Source organism: Coregonus lavaretus (assembly GCF_964263955.1).
Source record: "Coregonus lavaretus genome assembly, chromosome: 26".
In the NCBI taxonomy this organism is placed as follows: domain Eukaryota; kingdom Metazoa; phylum Chordata; class Actinopteri; order Salmoniformes; family Salmonidae; genus Coregonus; species Coregonus lavaretus.
In genome coordinates this window covers 31,051,495-31,057,764 of record NC_140013.1, presented here as the reverse complement: position 1 = coordinate 31,057,764, position 6,270 = coordinate 31,051,495, and positions in this window count along the sequence as shown.

Sequence of the window (6,270 nt, the reverse complement as noted above, 5' to 3'; positions counted from 1 at the left end):
CCTTTAATCCCACTATCACCCCTCTCCCCCAAACCATACAGATGTTTTTATCTAATTTTGGGGGGTTTAGAGTGGATATTCACATCATTCTAAACTGGAAACAGACTTTAGCTTTGAAATATCGAAAACTCTTCACTTTGGATGTAATGTGCCATTTTAATTTGTTTTAATTACATTCTGTTCTATTTACATGTATTGAAATTAGGCATATTGCAAGGGGCCCATGCCCTGAATGAACCTGCATCGCAGTGCTAACTGTGCCACTAGAGATCCTGGTTCGAATCCAGGCCGGCCGGGAGCGACCGGGAGACTCATGGGCGGCGCACAATTGGCCCAGCGTCGTCCAGGGTAGGGGAGGGAATGGCCGGCAGGGATGTAGCTCAGTTGATAGAGCATGGCGTTTGCAACGCCAGGGTTGTGGGTTCGATTCCCACTGGGGGCCAGTATAAAAAATAATATATATATATATATATATTCACTAACTGTAAGTCGCTCTGGATAAGAGCGTCTGCTAAATGACTAAAATGTAAATGTAATATTTTTAGAAGCTCAAAAATAGACTCAAAGTTATGGCTCATAAACTCTTCGAGTTTGGGTGAAGTTAACACTGTGTGTGTTTCCTCCTTCGTGACACTGGCGGCAGGTGCACCGTAATTAAACTCGGATGAATAAAAGTCCCAGGGTATCGGCGCGCGCCACTCACCCGAAAGCCCCTCGTCAAAAACCCTAATCGATCGTGGCTCATCTGTTCACGGTCGGTGTCCTAACTGAGATACCCCCCCCCCCCCTCTTTTTTTTGTTGTCAGTCTGGAGCGTCAAGTTCGGGCGCATGGTTTCCTGCCACCTCTTTTTCTGGTAAACGCGCTATGAGATAAGGTGTAATTAAATGGGCAGTTATTTAACTGATTTGCATAGTAACTATAGATGTAATGTTTGCATTCTGTGTGGCTCTATGGTCTTGGATGAGATTTCTCAACAGTTTAATAACCTCTTAAACTGACATTTGATAATAATTTTGACTATTTCATTACGTTTAGGCCTACTGCTTATGTTATTAATATTTGATAAGAAGAATCAAATGGCAACATTGAAGACAGGCTACTCACTAATTATAGTAGCAACATTGAAGACAGGCTACTCACTAATTATAGTAGCAACATTGAAGACAGGCTACTCACTAATTATAGTAGCAACATTGAAGACAGGCTACTCACTAATTATAGTAGCAACATTGAAGACAGGCTACTCACTAATTATAGTAGCAACATTGAAGACAGGCTACTCACTAATTATAGTAGCAACATTGAAGACAGGCTACTCACTAATTATAGTAGCAACATTGAAGACAGGCTACTCACTTATTATAGTAGCAACATTGAACGACAGGCTACTCACTAATTCGCAATCATGGTGGCGGTGGGCTACATCGTCCATTCTCAATCTCTCCCTCTCCATTTCCTAACTCTCTCTCCCTGTCTGTCAACACACGCTCTCTCTCTCTCTCTCTCTCTCTCTCTCTCTCTCTCTCTCTCTCTCTCTCTCTCTCTCTCTCTCTCGCTCTCTCTCTCTCACACACACACACACACACAGACACACACACACACACAGTCCTGTTGAGCAAATGAGCGCAGATCGTTTTCGCATCTTTGGATTTGTGCTTCATGCTGGGGCGTCAGCTGCAGCAGCGGAGCAGCAGTGAGTTGCATGTTCGAGCGTCTAGCCCTCTGACCAGCTGCGGTATGTACATGCATGGACTGGACACGATCTGAACCACTGTCGCAGACCAGACTTACATCCAAAGCGCATGGACAGACTCTGAACACTGACTTCGTGCCGGTAGGTGTGTGTGTATAATATTGTTTTACATCGCTTTTATAGCCACTGACAGACAGTAGAATGTAAATGTATTATTTCAGGATGCTCTGTTTGATTAATGTGTTCTGTAGCCCCTGTATGCAAAACGTGGAGCTGTGCTCTGGTTTCTCCAGTGGGATCAATGCAACCACCACATCCCAAATGAGTGAGGGTATGAAAGTTATGAAGATGAACATTGATGACTTTGACAACTGAAAGCAAAATTATGTCAGAATAAGATTAGGAGGCTATTCCACGCGTTTTTACGCGCCATGAATTTTCCACAGCCTACGTTAGAATTTAAATAAGACTTTCGTCGGTTCGGTTACAAATTAAATATGACACTCAGTGAAACAGAGAGATCTCCGAACATCTCTCTCACTGTCGTAGCTCCGCCGCTTATCCTTGTATCCATTTCAGTGGCTCCGATAATATAGAGTGGCCATGGCGAACGTATTGACTGAGTGTGTAGGGGCTCGATGTGGTCACCCTAGCCGGGTTAATTGAGTTAGCAGCCCGCGCCTGGTGGCTGCGTGACAGGGGAGAAAGGAAGTTACCCGGGATGTCTTCCCGGGACTGGGGCGCACAATTGTTTGTGCAACAGCGGTCCAGCTAGTGGTTAAACGATCCCTCGGGAACGCGCGTGTGTGTGTGTTTGTTTATGTCACACAAGAGTGCCAGTGGCTGTGTGTAAGAGAGACACGAAAAGGGTAAATTCTTGTAAGAAATATTTATGTTTCAGGTTCCTTTTGGTCCTTATGCAACACTGTTCTCTAAAACTATTTCACACTATAGCGTGTCTGTAGCCCTACACCATCACTACCGCACTCTGCTGTGTGTGCAGCCTCTGGCAGGCGGCGATAAGAGTTGGTGGGAACCAGCCTGCTCAGAAACTCCTGTACTGCTGAATGTGATCCGTCTGGGTCCGTGACCACTTTGATTAGAGGGAAATAAACCTATTTACAGTATGGCGCTGACCCGGGTCTCCAAGCCCGGATGCATGCGCGTGCAGGGCAGGTGGCGTGAAAGCCAGAGACGCGAGCTCCCTCCCCTGCTCCCCATTATATACCATAACCTATTGTGCGCTGAAATGAATTGGATCATAATAGAATTGATCTGAACCTGACCCCTCGGGCGTCGTGCCCTTCCCTCCATTGATCGTATATAGGATTTATGGAGGGTGGTTAGCGACCCAGGACAGGCTCTGGACAAGATGGGTGTGGTGGGCTTTTGTGCATAACATAGGTTTTCTTGTGTGCAACGTTTATTTATAAGAATATTTTATTTGTGTCTGTGTGTGTGCCTAGAGTTGTTTGAACTGAACTGTGTCCTAAGTGCAATCTATGTTCTCCTCTGTTTGAGAGGTGATATATGAGAAGAGCTTGACAACTGGTGGGGTACTATGCATCATCCTGAGTGTATTTATGATGCATTTAGGCTGTGTGTGTGTGTGTGTGTGTGTGTGTGTGTGTGTGTGTGTGTGTGTGTGTGTGTGTGTGTGTGTGTGTGTGTGTGTGTGTGAGAGGGTGAGAGAGGGGGAGCGTGTATTTGCTTGTGTGTGTGAATATGCGTATGAGAATGTGTGTGTATGGACTGTGCAGGACAGAGAGCAGCATTAATATCACTCTCAGACATTAGACCTATCATGTCTGGTAAACAGCCATTCATCAGCCTCTCCTCTCATAGTGATGCCAATCAGATCCAATCCATTAGCCAGACAGTGTGGGCAACACAATTTTATGTCTGCCCACTGCGAGAGGACTCAGTTAGTGTGTGTGTGTGTGTGTGTTATGATTCTGTAATTGTTTTAAGTACAGATTGGATGTTAGTGTGTGTGTCCCTCTCCATGCACGAGGCTATCCTACCAATTTGTGCCTATGTGTGTATGTTGATATGAGATACAGCATTCGGTATGGTCCATCAAGAGTGAATATCAGTGTTTATAATAAATTAATATGTCTGGTGTGTGTGTGCATGCGAGTGTGGATAAGTATGTGTGTAATGTGTGTGTGTGTGGATAAATGTGCATGTGTGTACGTGTGTGTGTGCGTATGTGTGTGTTTGTGTGACAGAGGGGGAGAGTCATGACTCTTGATGGATGATGGAGAGGATAGATAATTACATCTTGTGAAGAAACACAATTCCCCCTTTTCCTCCTCCTTCATTTCACCCCAGTACCCCCTCATTTCAACCCCAAAAATCAATGTTATGATGTGAATCTATGTAGAAAACTCATTGGATTTGCAAAAAGTCATCAACGTAAGGGCATTTTGGTTTTTTCACCCAACTTTAACATAAATCCAATGACATGGTGACATTTTTGGTTGATTTCACATTGAATTTACAATAGTTGACAACTCAATCAAATGTAAATCAAAACCAGACGTTGAACTGAAGTCTGTGCCCAGTGTGTTCTCTCCTCACACACAGAGAAACAACTCTGCCTCTATCACTCTTTCTCCCCCTCTCCTCTCCTCCTCCCTCTCCTGCTCTCCCTCTCTATAGTTCCTGTACTGGCTAAAGTTGAGCAGGTGTGAATAGCAATGTTGATTTGCAGTCTGGTATCTCATCAGTGGGAGGCAGGTCATTGATGTGATTGTGTCTGTGTCCCCAGTCTCTCCCTCCGCACAAACCGCATCTTCCTTCCATCCTCTCTTCCTCCCCTCCTCCTGTCCTCTCCTGTTCCAGATGACGTGAACCACAATTATATTTAGATGTATTTATATACAGACATGCTCAAATTCAGATTCTGCGCACACATACGCTGATATAATGCAGACTGTGTGTGCGCCATTCTTTTTCACACTCAAAAACAATGACTTTGATGTGTATTTCTTATATTTCTTATTTTTTCAGTGTGCTGCTTTTACTCGTTTATGAATACTATATTTATAGTTGTTCCTGCCAAAACCAGCACTGGACCTAGATCCACTGCTGTGCACAGGGTTTCGCTTAATCTTTTACACTCAATATTTCAATATTTGGTGTACTGGACCATAGTGGACGTCAGGTCATCATAGAGTACATATTGAAAAGTTTTTTTCCCAAACGCTATATATCCATTTTCAGAAATGTTGGTAAATTAGCTTTTATTATTTTAAGAAATTATAAAAGAGATTGGTGCGTTTTTACCCTATCTAATCATGGCATGGGCTTGTTCAATGTCAACATATTTGTTTAAATCTATCACTTGTTGGTTTCATTTCAGAGAGACAAATAATCATGTTGTTTTGTAAAAAGCTATATATCCACCAAATAATTAGTACAGTCAAATGTAACAAATAACTACACTTTTAATAAAGAAATGTACAAATTATACATTTGTAACATCAATATTTAAAATAATAATTTAAAATAATAATTCAATCGAGTAATATGAGATCTGTATGTAAAACATTTACATTTGACATTTTAGTCATTTAGTAGATGTTCTTATCCAGAGTGACTTAAATGTGTTAATCTTAAGATACTGTAGCTAGGTGAGACCACCACATATCACAATAAAATTCAGGATACTAACACTGTATTCCAGCTAAACAATGGATATACAGTATAGCGTTTTGCCAAAAAAAAAAATATTTTTCATACACATCTAAAAATCTGAGACCAATAATATTTTACACACACATGAAGGTACCCATAAGCAATCATTTCTGATGAAAAAACACAAATGTGAAAAATTAGTGGATATATCGTTTTGGAAATAAATACTGAACTGTAGAGAAGGAAAGATAATCACAAGTATCAAGTTACTGATGGCTACCAAGTCTACATTCAAGGGAACCACAATTCACTGGGTTGATTTGGTAGACGAATAACAGCCAAACAAACACAGAGCCAGATGCTCACACACCCTGGCCTCAACACACACCCTGGCCTCAACACACACCCTGGCCTCAACACACACCCTGGCCTCAACACACACCCTGGCCTCAACACACACCCTGGCCTCAACACACACCCTGGCCTCAACACACACCCTGGCCTCAACACACACCCTGGCCTCAACACACACCCTGGCCTCAACACACACCCTGGCCTCAACACACACCCTGGCCTCAACACACACCCTGGCCTCAACACACAACCTGGCCTCAACACACACCCTGGCCTCAACACACACCCTGGCCTCAACACACACCCCGGCCTCAACACACACCCTGGCCTCAACACACACCCTGGCCTCAACACACACCCCGGCCTCAACACACACCCTGGCCTCAACACAACCTGGCTGCCCTCTTTTAAAATCTTTGATCTCGCCGCTCACTTTCCTGAGGCAAAAGAAAGAAAGAAAGAAAGAAAGAAAGAAAGAAAGAAAGAAAGAAAGAAAGAAAGAAAGAAAGAAAGAAAGAAAGAAAGAAAGAAAGAAAGAAAGAAAGAGAGGAGAATGTGTGTGTGTGTTATGTTGATGGG